The 21,225-nt window shown below is 39.5% G+C and overlaps 1 long non-coding RNA gene across 1 annotated transcript in view; it reads left to right on the top strand.

Moving 5' to 3' along the window:
• Window positions 1–21,225, top strand: part of LOC116466290 (uncharacterized) — a 63,640-nt gene that overhangs the window by 13,813 nt on the left and 28,602 nt on the right. Inside the window, exon 2 of the long non-coding RNA XR_004247486.1 lies at window positions 9,890–9,966. This is a non-coding gene — a long non-coding RNA (uncharacterized LOC116466290). The remainder of the gene's footprint in view (window positions 1–9,889; window positions 9,967–21,225) is intronic.

Here is a 21,225-nt window from a genome sequence, read left to right as displayed (position 1 = left end):
GAAGGAAAAATGCTGCCAATTACAACTGTAAGATACCACCAATTGTAAGAGCCATTCTGATTTCAGAAACATTAAAATGTTAAAAGGATGCATGTTTTAGAACTGATGAAATATGCCAATTCCTCCATTGTCTCCCACCCTTGCCAAAATAAATTAACATCTCTTATTTACTATTATCTCTTATTTCATCTTTGTTGCCCTTTTAGATTCTTCTCTTTTTCTGAAAGTCTATATTTTTTTCTCATTTTAGAGGAATCTCAGGGGATAGTAGAGTTTTATGCATGTGGTTATTCTTCTTTCTCTACTGTTTAATCGAATGGAAATTTTAGATCAATCTGTGGTTTGGTATAAGGAGGGATGAGCTCTGGTGACATGTTTCCTTCTATTCCTACCAGATGTGTGGCAGCACTGTGGAGAGGACAGCATGCCAAGATTGCCCACCCAGGCCTGCTCCAGCCTCAGTCAGCCACAGCCAAGCCCCCTCCAGATAACCCAGCTCTGGCCACAGCTGATATAGCCTAGAGAATAATTTGCTCCCACCCCTCTGTGCTGAGTCGCTGTAACTATTTCAGGCAGAACAGAACCTATAAGGTGTGAGCAGATCATTTTAAAGGGCAGGACGTCAGGTGATGAGCCCCCATGCCAAGCCAGACAGCAGGGATGTCAGGAGCAATTTATCTTGCTCTATTCTTTATGTACGTCTCCCAAAATCTCAGCTTTTGGAGTTCTCTTTTTATCCTTGCAACTCATCTCTTCCATCCTGCTTGGGGTTTCTCTTATTTTCTTTCCCTGAGTTGGACTTTTGTTTTCTCTCTTTCATTCATTCAACTATGTACCCTGGGACTGTTCTTGGCACTGGGAACACAGCAGTGACCAAAACAGGCAACAATCACCACTCACAGGGAGCTTGTATTCAGGAGTGACAGGGAGACAGAATAAAAGGGTAAAGTATATGATATGTTAGAAAGTGATCAGTGCTATGGGAAAAAAGAGCCTTCAAGAAGAGTGGGCAGGTCAGGAGGCAGGGGATTCCTATTTTAAACAGGGTGGTCTGGGAAATTCTCATCAAGTGGAGACCTTTGAGGAAAGGCCTGAAGGAGTGAGGGAGTGAGCCAGGTGATCACCTGGGGAGTGAGAGGGCAGCATTCCAGGCAGAAGGAACAGCAAATACAACTGCCCTGGGGCAGAAACATGCAGGGAAAGTCAAGGAAGAGCCTGGGCAGCATGGGTGGGAGGGGCAGGCAAAGGGCAGAGTGATAGGGAGGGGATGAGGGTGGGGTGTCCAGATCAGGTAGGGCTGAGTCATTATTGTAATGTTTCCTAGGGTTTCTCCTTGAAGGGATGTGAGCAGCCCCATGCCTCCACCTCTACATCTCCCCCTCCTCCCAGATGAATGTGAGCTAACCTGTATCTTCTCAGGACCCTATGCAGGCCACGTGCACTTTCTCTCACTTTCTAAAAGTCCTCCTCATTTCTAAAGTTTCCTTTGAAAAACTCAGCCCGATGTCATCACTTCCCATGCCTCAAGATCCTCCCTCTCAGGCCAAACCCAGTCCCTTCCTCGGGGAATGACTCCAATTTTGAAACCTAAATTTATGTCTCTGTGAACACCTCAAGGACTGAGAATCATAAAAACCTTGTACAGTGTTCTCACTGTTTAATTTTCAGCTCAGGGATTTAATCTGACAAATTACCTTTTATCTCATTTACGGTGACTAAGATTCACCAACTTTCCCTTGAACTAAAGGATAAGGTGAAATACTACATTGGGGAGGAATGAGAAGTTAAATTAGTTCCTAGGGTGCAATTATTAACAGCAAATATAAGGTAATCATCTAGCAAGTGCCAAGTATAACCCCAGCACTTGGAGAAGTTGATCAATAAATGTAGCATATGTTATCTTCCAGCATTGCCGGTGTAATAAAAAAAACATTTTAAAGTTCTCTCAAGGTTGAAAGAGAGCTCAGAGAATCTTCTCTTAATCATATTCAACAACTAGAATCATAAAACAAAGCACCCAGCTATCATGTCTTGCTAAGAAGCAGTGTCAAAGGGTCTAATTTAATCATTTAGTGCTATTAAGTAGAAATTAGGTTTCCATGGAGGCACTGGCTTTAGACTTGGCAGGATTCTGATCCTCATTTGCTCATCTTTTTCATCTATAGAAAACAGAATGATAATCATCATACTCTTTTCTAGTTTCCAAAGCTGCACACCTGGGTGATGGCCTCTCAGGTCCAGGTGCTTCTGAGAGGGGATTTATTTTATCTGGCTGTGGAAACATGAGACAAAATGAAATGAATCTCAGATTTATTATTGGCATGGGTTAGGGGTCTGAAATTAGGAGTCTGAAGCTCCAGGTTATTCTGTTGGTTCACCTTACAGCAGGATCAAATGAATCATGTAGCTGAATGCACTTGGAAGAAGCAGCAGCATCACTATTTTATATTTTTGACCCCCCCAACACAGAGACACATCCCCATTCTACTCTGAGTGGGAAAAGAATGGGTTTCTTTCCCGTTTGGTCATTCTCTGCTATGGATCTTGTTTCCAAAGCCAGAGTTTATTGAAGCTGGAGGCAGAACAGACTCCCCTACGCCTCTACCTTGGCATCCCAGGTCTGAGTCTCAAGCTGCGCTCTCCTCTTGACTGCTATAACTTCCAGAGAATCCTGCTGCTGCTACAGAGAAGGTGATTGCGTTAATTGCCAGTGTTCACCTCATCCTGCAGCACACGAGAATGCTGCCAAGTTAACAACGGACCACGTGCGGCTGTGGCCAACCAAACCTTACTAGATGGTCTGCCTTTTCCTAGCCCTCCCCATGTCTTGGAATGCAAGCGTTTGCTCTTAGGCTCGCATGGCCACTCAATTCAAACACTAATTGGATGACCCTGTGGAGATGTTTAGAAGAGAAAAGCAGGGGAAGCTAGCTCAAGTTTGACCAGGAAAACGTAAACCATTTAATATGCTTCCCTTTGCAGTATTATATAAATTTTCATTTACTTAACAAATGTTTAATAAGCACCTACTATGTGCCATTAGTACAATGTGGCATTGTACTAGGTACTGAAGAAAAACATAAATATTTTAAAAATCTTCCTTGTCTGAGATAATTTGTAACAGCTACATATTTCTAAAAATTCAATGGGCATTTTCAGAAGGAAGCTCTAAGTACTCAAGTCCAGCTTATGTTGATATAGTTATAAAATATTGGGTCTAGAAGGAGATTCAGTCTCAGGATTCTTGTCCAGCTTCTCATTCAACCCTTTTATATTACTTTAAGTGGTCAGTCTTTTTTTTTTTTTGTGCACATATCTATGAATAAGATGCTCCTATAATAGCTGCTGCATTTTTAGAAATCTAGAATTTCTTGAAAGAATCTCTTTTGCTTGAGCTGAACCTAAGTCCTTCTTACAGCATTTGTTTCTCCTTTCTGGGCCAATATGGAACAATTCTGCTGTAGCTTATAATTTTATATAAGCTGCCTTTATATCTAAAGTCAGAATTTTCATCCATAGTGGTACTCTTAACACTAAGCACCTCTTCTCTCCTTGATTCCTTTAATTCCTGCTCCATCTTTCTAGTCACTTCCTGATGTCTGCTTTCATAGCCATATTCATACCGACTAGTAGGCAGGGAAAGGAAGCTAATGAAATTTAAATAAATCATCTGTTCTCCTTGAGGATTTTCACTATATTCTATTTATTTATACCATGCCAAATATCATGAGATCTGGACACTGTAAGGAAACTCAGAAATAATGTAGCCCAACACAGTAATTTTTCAGGAGGGAAACTGAGGCCCAGAGAGAATGTGTCTTGCCTGAGACCAGATAGATGACAAAGATGACAGTGGTAAACTGAGAACCAAACCCATGTCCCCTGACTGCCAGCTAAGTGTTCTTTCCATGGTAACACGTCATTGCTCCACCTGCCTCTTGGTACTAGGTGCTAGCCACGTACAGAGTTTCTGTCAACCTTAAATTTAGAAACTATGATTATGTATAGAGTTTATCTGAGCAAAAACCTGAGAATAGCCACTCAGGAAACACAGACTCCAAAGGAATAAAGTCAGTGCCCCAAAGCAGGTAAGTTAAGGTTTCATTTATATAGGCAGAAGCAGAGTTTATAAGGGTTAAAATATCCTCCATGCAAGGTCAGTACATCTATTATAATGATTTAATTGGTTACAGCTTGCTGTAGCTCAAGGAAGATTGTTGTGACATTCTATAATAGGGGGTTCATGATCTCCAGGGGTCTTATCTTTGGCACTATTTGGTCTTTCCTAATTATTTACAAGAAAAAGCTAAAGTTGCAGTTAACTGCTATGCGACTCAGGCCACATAGCTACATTCCTTTCAGGGCTCAAAATAGTTTAAAGTTCCAACACCTTCAGGTTTAAATTATTTAATTTTACATTCCCCTTATAAATTGGACCCAACAGTGTTCCTCACTAATGAGGGTTTATCTTTCTCTGAGAAGCACTTCATAAGGGATGCATTTGGAGCATCAAGGAGGAAGTTGATCCCTTAGATCAGCCCTACCAACCCCAGAGTTTTATAGACAGCAAGATGGCACAGCCAGGTCCCTCCCTCCTCTCTCACTGCCATGTACCAGAGGTTGGCAAACTTCGAGAACAGCCCATAGCCTGCTCTTATAAATAAAGTTTTGTAGGAACACAGCCATGCCCATTCACTTACATATTATCTATGCCTGCTTTTTTTATTTGAAATAGATCAAGTAGTTTCCATGGAAACCATATATCCTTCAGAGCAGAACATTTTTACTATCTGGCTCTTTATAGAAATAGTTTACTGACCACTGCCATACAGAGGTATGAATTCTAAGAGTGATTCTGATAACAATCCTCACATTTTTGTTAATATACCATGAGATCTCTTTACTTGACTCTATCAAGATGTTTATGGGTAATGTTGATTTAATTGTACACTTTAAATCAATACATGGTGTGAAAAGGTGCCAAAAATCCAGTTTAGGTACAAAGAATATATATGCTGTGACATCATTTATGTACATTATAGAGAAGCAGTAATCAATACTGTATCTTATTTATAGATACATATAAATTTAGTAAAAGTACAAAAATATGCACAATAATGATAATCACCAACTTTAGAGTTCTGGTACCTACACATAGGTGGGGGCAGGGCAAGAAAGAGTGGGAAGAAAGACATAGCTTCAATTTGTAACAAAAAATAAAAAAGAGTTTTGGAGAAATACAATGGAATGCTAATATCGGCTCCGTTTGGCCTTTGCATACTTGGGAGTCTTGTGTCATTTTCTATATTTGTTGTATGTTTTATATATATTTATATATATGTTTATGTATATTACATATATTGAAACTCAAAGTGAAGACAGGCAGGCTTGAGTAAGTCATTTAGAGTCTCTGCATTTTAGAGAAAACCCTTAAGTAGGAGGATTTCCAAAGTCTTTGGCAAAGTGTTTTGTTCCTCTGTTGAACACAGGGTAATGGGGGCAACAGGCATCACATTAACAGAGAGCAAGTTTCCATTAAGACATTCTGGCCAGGTGTGGTGGCTCACACCTGTAATCACAGCACTTTGGGAGGCCTAGGTGGGTGGATCATTTGAGGTCAGGAGGTCGAGACCAGATTGGACAACATGCTGAAACCTTGCCTCTACTAAAAATGCAAAAATTAGCCTGGTGTGGTGGTGCATGCCTGTAGTCCCAGCTACTCGGGAGGCTGAGGCAGGAGAATCACTTGAACTCAGGAGGCAGAGGTTGCAATGTGCCAAGATTGCATCACTGCACTCCAGCCTGGGTGACCAAGCAAGACTCTGTCTCAAAAAAAAAAAAAAAAAAAAAAGGGCATTCTGTTTTCTATACTTAATGCTCTGCTCTGTACTCTAAATCCAGGCACACCTTGGAAATACTGCGAGTTTGGTTCCAACCAGTCAGTAAAGCAAATATTCAATACTTGCATGTGACACATTTTTTTTGGCTTCCTAGTAGATACAAAACTTATACTTACACTATACTGTAGTCTAATAAGTGTGCAATGGCATTATGTCTAAAATTCTTTAAAAAATACTTCATGGCTGATCAGGGCAGTGGTTGCTAAAAGGTGGGGTGACTGTGGCAATTTCTTAAAATAAGACAATGAAGTCTGCCACATTGATTGATTCTTTCTTTCACAAAAGATTTCTCATGCAGTGCTATTTGATTACATTTTACCCACAGTAGAACTACTTTCAAAGCTGGAGTCAATGCTCTTAAAACCTGCCACTCCTTTATCAACTAGGTTTATGTACCATTCTAAATCCTTTGTTGTCATTTCAATAATGTTCATAGCATCTTCACGAGGAGTAAATTCTATCTCAAGAAACCACTTTCTTTGCTCATCCACAAGAAGCAACTTTTTATTCATTTGAGTTTAATCATGATATTGTAGCAATTCAGTCACATCTTCATGCTCCCTTTCTAATTCTAGTTCTCTCATTATTTGGAACACCTATCCCCTCCACTGAAGTCTTGAACTCCTCAAAGTCACCCATAAAAGTTGGAATCGACATATTTTAAACTCCTGCTTATGTGGATAGTTTGATCCCCTCCCATGAATCATGAATGCTCTTAATGGCAACTAGAATGTTGAATGCATTCCAGGAGGTTTTCGATTTACTTTTTTCTGGATTTATCAGAGGAATTACTATCTATGTAGCCTTATGAGATGTATTTCTTAAATAATAACTTCATTGTCAAAATTACCATTTGATCCATGGGCTGAAGAATGGATCAAAGAGTAATTTTGTGTTAGCAGGCATAAAAACAACATTAATATCCTTGTACATCTCCATCCGAGTTCTTGGGTGACCAGATATATGGTCAATAAGCAGTACTGTTTTGCAAGAAATCTCTTTTTCTGAGAAGTAAGTCTCAACAGTGGGTATAAAAAAGTATTTAGCAAGCTATGTTGTAAACAGATGTGCTTTCATCCAGGTTTTGTTGTCCCATTTCTAGAGCACAGGCAGAGTAGATTTTGGATTCTTAGGGTGGTAAATGAATAATGACTTCAACTAAAAATAAGCAGCTGCATTAGCCCCAACACAAGAATCATCAAAGCCAGGCACTGACTTTTCCTCTCTTGCTATGAAAGTCCTAGATGGCATCTTCTAATATAAGTCTGTTTTATCTACACTGAAAATCTTGTTTCAGGTAGCCACTTTCATCGATTATCTTCACTAGATCTTCTCTGAAAAACTTTCTACGGCTTCCAAGTTAGCACTTGCTGCTTCACCTTGCACTTTTATGTTGTGGAGAGAGATTCTTTCCTTAAATCTTGTGAGCCAACCTCTGCTAGCTTCCAACTTTTCTTCTGCAGCTTACTCACCTCTCTCAGCCTTCATAGAATTAAAACTGAAGAGAGTTAGGGCCTTGCTCTGGATTAGATTTTGGCTTAAGGGAATGTTGTGGCTGGTTTGATCTTCTATCCAGACCACTCAAACTTTCTCCGTATCAGCAATGTGTGCTTTGCTTTTTTATCATTTGTGTGCTCACTGGAGTAGCAGTTTTAATTTCCTTGAAGAACTTTTCCTTTTATTCACAACTTGGCTGTTTGGTGCAGGAGGTTTAACTTTATGCCTGCCTCAGCTTTTGACATGTCTTCCTCGGTAAGTTTAATCATTTCTAGCTTTTGATTTAAAATGAGAGATGTGAGACTCCGTCTTTCACTCGAACACTTAGAAGCCATTGTAGGGTTATTAATTGGCTTAACTTCACTATTGTTCATTGTGTCTCAGAGAATAGGGAAATCTGAGGAGATGGAGAGAGACAGGAGAATGGGTGGTTGGTGACAGAGTCAGAACACACATAATATTTATTGATTAAATTTGCCATTTTATATGGACATGGTTCATCGTTTCCAAAAACAATTATAACTGTAACATCAAAGAATACTGATCACAGATAACCATAATAGATATAATAATAAGAAAAAGGTTGAAATAATGTGACAATTACCAAAATAACAATTACACAGAGACATGAAGTAAGCACATGCTGTTTGAAAAATAGTGCCAATAGACTTGCTCAATACAAGGTTACAACAAACCTTCCATTTGTAAAAAGTGCAGTATCTGAGAAGATCAGTAAAGTGACATGCAACAAAATGAAGTATGCCTGTACACACCCAATTACATACTCCTTTACATTATTCATTACAGCATTTGAAACTCCACTACTGTTTCTCAACCCAACTATTGGTATTACTGCAAACGGTTTTTGATCGTATCTTTTGTCTCCTTCTATACACCTATAAAGCAATGAACACATCTCTTCTGCATAGTAAGCTCATATTTTATGAATTATTCTAGGGCCTTCATTTTTCTTGGAGATAATTCTAATTAAGTCTGCCTCTTTCCCTAAAATGATTCAATAGCATTTCATATAAATCAAAAAAGAATATTTCTTCATAGTGCAGCACCAGGACACTTTTCTATCAGCCTTAAAAGTTTTCAGGAATGAAAACTCTGAAGCACATTGCTATTCCATCACCTAACCCCTGGCATTGCATTGGTTACATAGCTGGAGGCAGTCGAAGTTTAATGTACATAATTACAATACACCATTTTCTATATTGCAAGATTTCCTTGTTATAAAAACATACTCAAAACTCATTTTAATCATTTTTCTATTTCCCAAGAGAGTTCAAAAAGTTTAATAGCTTCTAAGCAAGTGTCTGAGAAAGGTTGTTTCAAAATGATCACACCAGTACTTCTTCACTGTGATAGGTGTGACTTTTTTGGATCTAAACTGAGGTGGAGGTATGATTGAAGAGAAGTTAGAAAATTCACAGTTAAACCAAATAGAAAGGGCTAAAGCAATTCCCTGTTCTTTGTAAAATGAAGCTCCAAGGGTATTAATTTAAACAATAAAATATCTCCCCCAAATTAACTGAGAATAAGGCTGGATCTAGCCCAGTGGTGGTTGCCTAGCAACAAAGGTATGTGTTAGGAAAAGGATGGGGGTACTTCAGACATTGGGTATCACTTCAGGCATTGAGTTTCCTTGAAAGATGTGAAGAAAACTTTGTGCTCTTTTGAAATTGTCTATTTAAAGATGCCCATGATCCAGACCACATGCTAGGACACTCTTCCTCTTTTTAAGTCAGATTCAACATTAAAATTCAGCTCAGTTGCCACCTCTCCCATGAAGCTTTCCCTGGCTATCCCCAAGGACCCTCAGACTCTGAACCATGTCTGCTTCCTCTGTGCTCCCTCGCCCTCTGCATTTCACTACCTTTGCACTTCTTTAAATGTTTGGTAGAATTCAGCAGTGAAGCCATTGGGTCCTGGGCTTTTCTTTACTGAGAGACCTTTTTATTATGGCTTCAATCTCATTACCTGTTATTGGTCTGGTCAGGTTTTGGATTTATTCACAGCTCAACCTTGGTAGGCTGTATGTGTCTAGGAATTTGTCCACTTCTTGCTGGCACTTATCATGGTGTCCATCACTTATCATGAAATCATTAGCTTGTTCATCTCTCTGTTAATGTGCCCAACCAGATTATAGTTAGGGACTGTCCCTTGCTTTTGTTTGTATCTCACATGCATAATCTCATGCTTTGTACTCTGTAGATGCCTTAACATTGTTTGTTGAGTGGATGGGTGGATGGATGATGAAGAAGTAAATGAACTAATGAATGAATTAGAAAATCAATCAGGCTCAATAAGAATATGATCTATAATCGTGGCTGTATTGAGGACTCTAATATGTGTTAAATGTAATGGAATAACTCCAATACGTACCGCTGTGAGGGATTTTGTGATAAGCCTGTCTGAAGTCATGTTTGGAAAAGTTTATTTGAATTAAGTTGCCTTTTCCCTATTTTCTGTTCTCTGCCCTACAGGCTGCCTGAGCAATTGTGTCTGGTTCGTGAAGTGAGTTCTCATTATCATCTGATTGGCCCTGATCTCACATCCCAAGGTAGGCATGCCTGCCTGCTTCTCCCTGCTTATTGGGCTTTGCCTGTGGCTTATTGCTCTGTTTATTATAACTCAACTGCTGCCTCTCCCCTTTCATTTTGATGTGAACTATTCTTCATCTCAGGTTGGCACAAGGAAGTTTTCTTGCTGGTACTCTTGAATCCCTGTAGCTGTTAACATCTTTATTTATGACTGTAATAACCTTAGAACTCCCCTGGATAATCCTCAAAAAGGACATTATACATGGGGCTATTTTCTGAGGTACAGAGCTGTAAAGGGAGCTGATTTCTCATATCCAAGTCTTCATATCCAAGATTTTGAAGGCATTTTGCCTTAATAAGAGTTCTGGCAGGAAGCAGATGACACACAAGCTGTGTAGTTTCAAGAGCACTTTAGAAAGGGATCCTTTACCATGTTATGGTCAGAATGTGGGAACACCAAAAGAGTTTGGGTACTACCTTGGGGCTAGAAATAGGCTGGGTCTGAATGGGGAGGGAAAAGGAATAGTTACTAAAACCTAAAGAAAAATAAATGGAGAGAAAGAATGAGAGCTGTGAGGAGGGATGCCAGGGTGGAAGGAGCATGTGCTTTGTTAAAACCCATGGAGACTCTAGGGAATGCATGGCCTAAACACGCTTTCCTCCACCCCTCTGGTCTCCTGCTAATGTGCTCCAATGGCCAACCCCACTGGAAGTGGCCCCACTGGCCAGCCTCTTGGGGAACAGAGAAGGGTGAAAAGCAGTGGAAATAGGATCTGGAAGCGGAAGTGGAAGATACACTGTACAGCCCCCAGAATAAATGCAAAGATAATGGTGCCTGTGCATGGGAGGCATGTGTCCAATGACTTCACTCCAAAATAATTTTGGGGAAAGTATGTTGATATTTCCTTATGCATTTTTAATTGCTTCTGAAAATTTTTTGTTATCTTGTTCCTAACTGGCATTTGATCTTTACTAATTTGCCCTCTTAAAGATTATAACCCTCTACAAAAACAAACACAAACGCCCTTTAGCTTCCTGTTACCTCAAGGATAATGTATAACTTGAGTGTGTTGTTGAGCTTTCTGCCTTAGCTGGTTTGCCAACAAATCAAGGTTCTTTGTGCATGCCAGGTTACAAATATGGATCCAATGGCTTTTCTATCAGTACAGCTAAGAAATTTAAAACCAGAATAAGCAAAAAACTTTAAGGCTCTAGAGATTTACTTCATAACTTGCTTTAACTAAAGTCCGTTCCTATATTAAAAAGAGACATATTTCTGATTTAGTATTTTTCCCTATTTTTCTCTTAAGGAGGGCATCTATAACTTTTTTTTAATAATTGAAAGTATTAGATGGGTTTCAAATCGTTTGCTCTATCATTATTTCTTTGAAATCATTCTTTCCTGTGCATACCTAGTTTAGAATCTCCTGTATGTGAGCCTGCTGATTTGTAAAAGAAATTAATGATCATGAGGTTATTTTGAAATTCAAGGAGTTAAATTGACGTAAAGGAGTTAGAGTGCTGCCTCGGATGGAGCAAGTACTCAATATGTAGTCCCCATTGTTTGTGGACCTTCTTGTGTCATGTTCTTATAAGAACATGGAGATCAGTAGACTATTCCAATAGCAGTATTCAAAAAGATTAGACCAACTAGTAGGATGATTTCTTAGGGGACAAATATGAGGTTTTACTCCAGAAGCTTTAGTCTCTGGGAGTCTTTCCCTTGGGAGCTAAATGATGGATATTTGGAATACTACAAAGCAGAATAACAAATATTTGCTTTTCCTTTCTTTTTTTGTGATTGTCCTGAGCCAGAAGAAGTAACAAATTATATGGCCATTTTGCTATTCTCTGGCTATTCTTTTGTGTATCTTGCCTGATTCAGTTATGCCTTATAAATTTTAAAATGTGATCAAAGTCTCCATACTGTGATACTCCTGAGTCCAAGAAACATAAACATGAACAATCTAGTGGAAGCCTTTATTAGCTAGGATTCAGTTTAGTCATATACTTTTTTAAAAACATCAAATAGCAATGGGTTAAATAAGACAAAAAAAATTGTATTTTCTCTCATATACAAGATGTCCAGTTGTGGGCATTCCAGGGATGGTATGGTAGCTCCACATTTATCAAGGACCCAGGAGTGTTCTCTGTTTCTGCTCCTCTATCCTTAGTATGACCCTCATCCTAGAGATCACCTTATGGTCATGAGATTCCTATTGTAGCTTCAGCCATCATGTTCAGTTGAAAGGAGTAACGGGCAAACAGTGTGGTTTCACACTGAGTGAGCCCCCTTTAAAGTGCTTTTTAAGAAGCCCCACACTTCTGCAACTTTTGCCTACTATCCCCAGGGAAGACAGGAAATACAGGTTTTATCTAGGGTTTGTCAAAAAGCCATTCACAATGTGGAGGTGTATCCACACCATCTTTGTAAGCTGACCAGGTTTGAGCTATACTTGCAGTTATTTTACATAGTTGTGGGCAAACTGCACTACGTGAGCTAAGGAATCAGACCAATCTGTTTGAATCCTGGTTCTCTCTGACCTTTACTATCTGGATGTCCTTGAGCAAGTCAGGTTAACTTCTCTGAGGCTTAATTTTATCAGGTCAAATGAAGATAGTAAGAGAGCCTACTTAGGGCAGTGGTAAGGACTGAAAGAGCATATATATACAAGTTGTAACCTGATTAATAATTTTCAAAATGTGTACTTGTAATTTTATTTCTTTTAATTATGGTCAAACATTGTGCCAGCCTCAAAAAATGATATTTGAAAGCTGGCAACACAGCACGCTTTCAAGGTATCTACAATTAATAAATCAGAAACTTGAAGAGGCTAAGTAACTTGACCAAGCTTACGCAGAACTGAAATACACTCCCCTCCCTCAATAAACAACAAAAATAAAGCCCAGTCCTTTCTGACTTGAACAATTGCCCTTTTTCTTTCCAAAGTACATTGTCTCTTTCAAACTCAGGTTGCAATTGGCTACATAATATATATAGACTTATGTAGTAACAAACTGGGTTCTAATCGCATTTTACGTCACTGGTTGAATTCACTCAGCAACTATGGAGAACTTCCAGAGATGGGGAATTAGGGCTTCAAGCCAAGACTTTGGGCTGGCTATGTCCTGGAAAAAGAAGCAGACCCTGCTATAGAAAAAAAAAAAAAAAAAAAAAAAAGAAAAGAAAAAAGTTTTTCTGCTTAAGGCACAAAGCCTCCTTGGGTCCTGATAATATACATACCCTTTGACTTAACTAACCTGGTTGGGTGGCCAAATCCTATTATTTTCTGTATTCTGATGTCAATTCAATTTGAAAAATGTAAATGAGGCCTGCTCATCAAAACAAGTTTAGGAAAAAAACTGAAAATAAATAAATGGGGAATCTGCTGTGCTAGTCATAAGTAGAGCCAGACTAATATTTTGCATTTTTTAAGGAAATATTCAGTGCCTATAAGAGTAGCATAGATGGTAAAGGGTGCCATGGTAGAAAAGTCTAGGATTCTGTTAGTGCAATAAAAGGTGTGACAAAAGTGACAAGTGGGAGTTGAGCAAGAAAAGCAATTTCTAAGCTGGGACCTGAAGAATAAATATGAATTTCTCAAAGGAATAGTGGGTGGAAGAATATTCCTAGCAGAAGGGATAGTGTATGTCTCTGACTCTTGAGTTTTGACTTCTGGACACTTATTCCCCAATTCTTCTTACCCTTACTTCTGACTCTTGCTTTGACTCTGCAAAGGCTGGCTTTTAGCTTTCTGGTAGCCCACCATCAAGCACTGAGGCCACCACCTTAAACGCCTTTCCATTGGAATTATGTCCATTGGAAGCCACTGTTAACAAACCATTCTACAGGACTGTCCTAAAACAGAAATGGCAGCTAGGCTTCATTTCCTGTGCCAATGTTAATAGCTTCTTTGTGGCAGGCTGGACAAATCAAAAGGATACTGAGGACCAACAGAAAGCATCTCACAATTAATTAGTGAGGTTTCCCTAGTTTAAAAACAGAGAGTTCCGACACACAGGTATTGGCATTCTTGGGTCCAACACTCTCTTCCCCCCTTTCCATTACGCTTGAATGGAATTAGGAAAAATGTCAAAGAAGAGGCAGGGTGCAGGCCAGAAAGCACTGATGCTAATAATACCTGGCATCTCTTGCCTGTACATATCCAACTTCCACATTAACAATTTGGCTCCTGCTAATAAAGAGTTGTCTGTAAATTCCCTGGGCCATCTCAATGGTCGCTGCATTTACAAGCCCTTTCAGACACCCAGCTGCTGCTCCTAATATACTTTCTGAAAATAAAACACCTGCCTCTTATGGGAATGGCTGGGGGAAGTTGAGAATACTGTCAGTAGTCACAGACTTGAGGTTGCTATGAGCCTGAATAGACTGGATGCTATGATCCCTTCCCCATAAACACTGCCTGCTAATCCTCTGAGTAACAAGCTCAAACCAACCCAATAGTCTCATAGACAGTAGTTTTTGGATAAACATAGAAATTGACCCTTCTGGTCTTAAAACTTGAAATTTTATTTGTTTTATTTGAACTTCTTCCTCAGGAAATGACTTTTGGGCCTCTTAAAAAAGGTGTCAAAGAACTGAAACTCACCAGATCACCACATCTAGACAATGAGACATGGGACCACTCATTCATCATGATTGCTTCCTTGCTCCATAGGGTTCTTGTTTGCTTACACATTGTTACATTTCTTCCCTACTATATAAACCCCTCGTTTTAGTCAATCAGAGAGACAGATTTGAGACTGAGCTCCCATCTACCCCAGCTGCAGAGCACGATTAAAGCTTTATTCCTTGGCAGGACACGTCGTCTCAGTCATTGGCTTTCTGTGCAGCAAACAGCAGGACCTAGACTGAACTCCTGGTGTTTTGGTTACAAACCTACAGACAACAGTCTCCTGTTGTAGAAAAAAATGTATTCAAAATATTTCTCTGTTTAAAAATTTTTACTATTGCCTGCTCACAGACCATTCTAGGCCCTCCATCTTGGACTCTCCATTCCAGCAGCAAAATCAACTGTAAAGTGCTTTCTCCCTCATTATTTGACTGTCTTTACCTTTCTCCATGCAGTCCTCTTTACCTAGAGCCTTTTAAACTCCCCTTTGTCCATTTAGCAATTCCTGTGCAGACTCCAGACCTAGCTTGAGCATGCTCATCTCTGCAACCTTTGTCTGCCCATCCCACTCCATTCACCTTTCTCTCATCAGTGCCATCTCTACGCTTTTTATAGATTTATAATGTACTTTTATTATTGCACATATTGCTATATTTATTGTCAATAAATCATATGCCCTAGAAGACAGTGAGTTTTTTGAGCGTTCAGAATTTTCTTCTACAGTATATGATTTATTTGACCACCTTCATCTTTTAACAGGCATTTAAGCCAGGTCTTTATCACCTCAGATATTGAATTTAACTTAATAATTGAGAAGAAGAAACACTAAATATTCTGTTTTTGTACACTTTTGACTGGGCCCTGTGCATGTCTGTGGGAGTGAGGAGATTTTGGATTAATCAAAGATAGAGATGTCTATTTCATATGTTTATCATTGAATTTTCTTATTTCATAGATTATAGTCAGGAAAAGAAAGGCCAGGATTAAAAAGTAAACATTTTGAATTACCTCCCTGTGATTTGGAGGAACATGAGGACATTTATTTTTCCTTTGAATTTTTACCAAAGAGTTTTCATTTTTATTTATCACAACAGAGTTCCAGACAACATCATGCATACTCGTGTTAATTGAATTTTCTGATTACTCTTGAGTTAATATTGTCTATTTCATCTTTCCAGCTCATTAACTAATAACCAAAATCTAAGTAATTAAGGTATTTAGAAAATGTCATTAAGTGCCACTGAATTTTCTCATCCCCAAGTTTCTTGAACAGTTGGGAAGAAAACACTTAACCCTGGACTTTTGTTACCTTCCTGTTCCCCTGGATTTTTCCCAATGCACTGGGCTAGTTTTCTACACTGTGGACTCTTGAGGCTGTTTCTCCTGTTAGCTATTGTGCTGTTTGGAAACATGTTGTCAGAGTCAAAAGAGAGGAAGGCGGAAGATCGTGGGATCTCACTTGTCTAAACATGCGTATTTGTTTGCTTGTCTTATCAACATTTGATAAAGACAAATATAAGTATATCTCAAGTGCCCCAGACCCCATCAGCCTCTGCTAGAGAATAAGGTGAAAATCCATTTTTTAAGTATCAAAATTAAGACATGAGTCCCCAACACATTTGGCTGCAAAAAGCCCTGTCTTGAGATTTTATTCCTTAGGTCTCTCTGGTCATCCGCAGCAAATGCTTACCTATTCTACAAATTCATCCCACTGGTTCTCCTGCCCACTGTCAGGCTATGGATCCCTGTCTCTTCTGCTGTTGGTTGCATCATACCGTCTCTCTGGTCACTCAGGCTGTGGAGGCTCCTTCTGCAACTATACCTGGGCTTGGCTCTGTGCACAGCCTCTTTTCTTTAGTTGACAATACACACAGCTAATAGAGGGCAAAGAAAGCTCCGAAATTTTGAAAGACAACTTCAGCACAGAAATAGGAAAGGGATACCAGATGCAGCAGATCTCAGGGTCCATAGGCCAAACCCTCCAAAGGCAGAGCCGAGTTGGTGCCATAGGGAAGTATGTCCAGCAAAGCCAAAACTATGTACCATCTGGCCCTTTACAGATAAATTGTGCGTATTATTGCTCTACCTGGTTCCAGGCCTGGGCAAATGTCCTGATTCTTGGATTTGCTAAGTGGACTCACTGCATTCTTCAATATAGAGTATTTTATGTGTATTTGTCTGTTTTCACACTCTTATAAAGATACTACCTAAGACTGGGTAATTTATAAAGAAAAGAGGTCTAATTAACTCACAGTTCCTCATGGCTATGGAGGCCTCAGGAAACTTACAATTATGGCAGAAGGCAAAGGAGAAGCAAGCACCTTCTTCACCAGGCAGCAAGAAGGAGAGAGAGAGAGAGCGCAAAGCGGGAAGTGCCACTTTCAAACCATCAGATTTCATGAGAACACATTCATTATCAAGAGAACACCATGGGGGAAACTGCCCCCATGATCCAATCACCTCCCACCAAGTCCCTCCATCAACAAGTGCAGATTACAGTTGGAGATGAGATTTGGGTAGGGATACAGAGCCAAACCACATCATCATGTTCTAGTCAGAACTCTCTCAGTAACATAATTGAAATCCAAATCAAACAATCTAGAGCAAAATAGAATTTCGGCTAGTAATTGGAAGGTTAAAGGCTAACTAGCATTATGCACAGATGGATCCCAGGAGGCAAGTTATATCATCAAAACTAATTTTCCTACCTTCATGTCTCAACCTTGCTTTTGTCTTAGGCACCCAGGAGTCTCAAGCTTAGTAGGTGCCCAGCTATCCCAACTGAGTGGAATAAGTCCAGCCAAAGTCCCAGCATTGAGTGTAAAGGGACCATTATGTATTGTTTCACATTCTCTAATATTCTGGCCAGGAGGTGAAATTTGATAACTGGCTTGACCCAGATAATGAGTGCTTCCCTGTGGCTGGAACTGAAGTAAGGCCAACCAAAATTATATGAGATGATTATGAGGGGTAGAGCTAGTTTCCCAGGATTAATTTGTTTTCCTCCAGATTAAGGGTGAATAAATGTTAGTTGGTAGTTAAGATGTATCCACTACCCTCGCCAGTGGGTGTTCTATACGATGGCAGAGAGTTAAGAGAGGCAGAGAATCCATTGGCCTGGTCCTTCTAGATTTCTGCCTGGTAGTTTCTGTTCTGATCCAGTAACTGGCCCAGTGAGGAAGGAACATTTGGTGGCTTCTGAGTGTCTACATAGTCTCTCAATTCTGAATCTTTGTACAGACATTTCAAGCTCAGAGCACTGTGCAATGTGACCTCACCCCAAGAGTTTCTCCAATAGAACTGTACCAGTATCTATGCTATAATTTCTAATTTTCTAATAATAATGCCTTATAGCAATAGATCATACCATGACTAACACCTAGCAAGGAGATATGGTTGGCACTATCCACTCTCTCTCTTCTGCCAAACAAACCAACCCCAGGTTATGAATGTAATAGCTTTGGTTGAGAAAATGTAATTATTTATCATGGATAGAGAAATGTGCTCATTTAAAAAGTTTATCTTCTTTTTCATCATTAAGTCATTCAGTTAATGCTTTCATTCATAAATACTTTCAGTGGAAACAAAGCCACAATTTCCTGTCCCCTTGCTCTTTATTCACTTGAAATGATGATATCCCAGGATACTGCAGCCCTTCCAGTTCACAAATTGATCTACTCAGAAGGAAACCTGAGCTACCTCATCTCTCTCCACCTACTCCAGCACCTTTTTCATGGGGCAGCCAGGGTGTAGGGATTTTCCAGAGCTCTTCATGATTCTGGAAACCACTGATTCAGACAGTTTTCCTGCTTGACAGTTCTGAATCCTTCTCAGCTCCACCGCAATCACAGAGGTGGCTGCCACCTTTGTTTTTTTTTGTTTTTGTTTTTTTGTTTTTGGAGATGGAGTCTTGCTCTGTCACCCAGGCTGGAGTACAGTAGTGTGATCTCGACTAACTGCAACCTCCACCTCCTGGGTTCAAGCAATTCTCCTGCCTTAGCCTCCCAAGTAGCTAGGACTACAGGTGCATACCACCATGCCTGGCTAATTTTTTGTATTTTAGTAGAGATGAGGTTTCACCCTGTTGCCCAGGCTGGTCTCGAACTCCTGAGCTCAGGCAATTCACCTGCCTCGGCCTCCCAGAGTGCTAGGATTACAGGTGTGAGCCACTGCGCCTGGCCTCTCTCTGTTTTCATTGTACTATTGTTATGACTTTCCAGGCTGTTTGGCAATAGCTGATTTATTCCTCTGCCTCTTTTGTTGAATCATGCTCCCTGGAGGCAAGGACTCTGTCTATTCCTCATTGTCTCTTCAGCACTTTGTAGAGTGCCTGGAACAAGATAGATATTTTACAAATCTTAGCTAAATGAGATGCTCTCAAACCATCCTCTCAAATATGCTATTATCCAGGCATTATTATAATTATTTCCCTCTTATCAATGTGGAAATTAAGGCTCACAGATATTAAGTGCTACATTCAGAGTCTGACTTGAACCCAGAGCTTCTGAACTCAAGGCCATTTTTCTTTTCAGAATGTCTGTCTGCCTCCTTCATGGAAAAGACTGATAAAATTTATAAAATTTTGATAGGCTGAATTATATGAAATGGGAGGTTAAAAATGTTCAAAAATGAGTAAGTGCATATGCTTCATTGTGGCCTTTATACAGGATGCGACTTTTTATTAAAAAAGACTTATACCCTGTACTTAAAAAAATGGGCTGAAAGTCTCAATGGACTTAGTTGGTCAGAACAAATGTACCTGGAAGTCTGGTGAGCAGAAACTCAGACCCATGAACCCTTACAGTACAGCACAGACTTTAATGAAGTGCTTCATAGGATGAGTTTAGTTTAATGGCTGTGTATGGACATTAACACTCTGGATTGAGGCTTTTTTTCTATCAACTCATGGAATCATGAGTTGGAAGTCAACTGCATCAACCCCTGGAGTCATGGAATCCTGAAGTCTCCAACTTCTCATGGAATCAGGTCATGGAATGAATAGTTGAAAGTCCTGAATTTAGGCTTCAGGTAAGTCACCCCCTTACTGTGTGAACTCCTGAAAGCCTGTCATCTCTGTGAGCTTCACTTTCTTTATCTGCAAAATGGGAGAACAATTCCTGTTTAACCAGGTTACTCTGAGGTTTAAGAAAAGACATTATCCATTAAAGGCCTCACAAAATAAAAAGTAGTATACAGTCATATGATGATTTTGTTGTGGCTTTGCCCTACCTAGAAGAAAAAGAGCTAGCAGGCTCAATAAACACAGTATTAAAATATAAATCCTCGAATGAACAACCTAGATGTCCTTAATGATAATACATGAGCATTCTCTTTTTAATATAAGGCCCCCTCTGGCATGAATAGATTGCTACAGCCACTTCATTTTCCATCTTTCCAGCAGATTAACTGCTTGTCTGAACTCCTGAAATAGGAATGATGAGCCTCTGAGGAGATGAAGGGACTTCCTGATTAACTCATCTGTTTCATCTCTCATAATGAGAAGTTACCACTGTGCCCAGAGAGCTGTGTTTCTCTGAAAGGCTGCATTTTATACAGTGGCAGGCAGGCAATCAGGTTTACAGTTGAAGAATTTATTACCTAAGGGCTGGGGGAAGAAATGACAGTGGGAGTTAAAACATTTTATTTAAAAAAACTGCACACATTCATGATGCCATCTCCATTCTTGTATATTTTGGGCACTCCTCAAGATACTTGAGAGTATGTCTCAGAATCTACAAAGAATTTAATTTAAATAAATTTACAAGATAGAAAACAAGCAACCCCATTAAAAAGTGGGCAAAGACACGAACAGACACTTCTCGAAAGAAGACATTTATGTGGCCCACAAGCATATGAAAAAAAGTTCAACATCACTGATCATTAGAGAAATGCAAATCAAAACCACAATGAGATACCATCTCATGCCAGTTAAAATGGCGATTATTAAAAAGTGAAGAAACAACAGATGCTGTTGAGGCTGTGGAGAAATAGGAACACTTTTACACTGTTATTGGGAATGTAAATTAGTTCAACCATTGTGGATGACAGTGTGGCGATTCCTCAAAGACGTAGAACCAGAAACACCATTTGACCCAGCAATCCCATTACTGTGTATATACCCAGAGGAATATAAATCATTCTATTATAAAGATATATACATGCATATGTTCACTGAAGCACTATTCACAATAGCAAAGACATGGAATCAACCCAAATGCCCATCAACCATAGACTGGATAAAGAAAATGTGGTGCATATATGCCATGGGATACTATTCAGCCATAAAAAGGAATGAGATCATATCTTTTGCAGGGACATGGATAGGGCTGGAAGCCATTATCCTCAGCAAACTAACACATGAAAAGAAAAGTGAACATCACGTGTTCTCACTTATAGGTGGCAGCTGAACAATGAGAACACATGGACACAGGGAGAGAAACAACACACACCAGTGTCTGTCAGGGGGTGGGAGAGGGAGAGCATCAGGATAAATAGCTAATGCATGTGAGGCTTAATACCTAGGTTATGGGTTGATAGGTGCAGCAAACAATCCTGGCACATGATTACCTACATAAGAAACCTGCACGTCTTGCACAAGTATCTCAGAACTTTAAATAAAATAAAATAAAATAAAATAAAATAAAA

The sequence above is a fragment of the Hylobates moloch genome, unplaced genomic scaffold, assembly GCF_009828535.3.
Source record: "Hylobates moloch isolate HMO894 unplaced genomic scaffold, HMol_V3 SCAFFOLD_4, whole genome shotgun sequence".
In the NCBI taxonomy this organism is placed as follows: domain Eukaryota; kingdom Metazoa; phylum Chordata; class Mammalia; order Primates; family Hylobatidae; genus Hylobates; species Hylobates moloch.
Note: the sequence above shows the minus strand (reverse complement) of the source record. Positions and strands in the feature narration are given on the sequence as shown.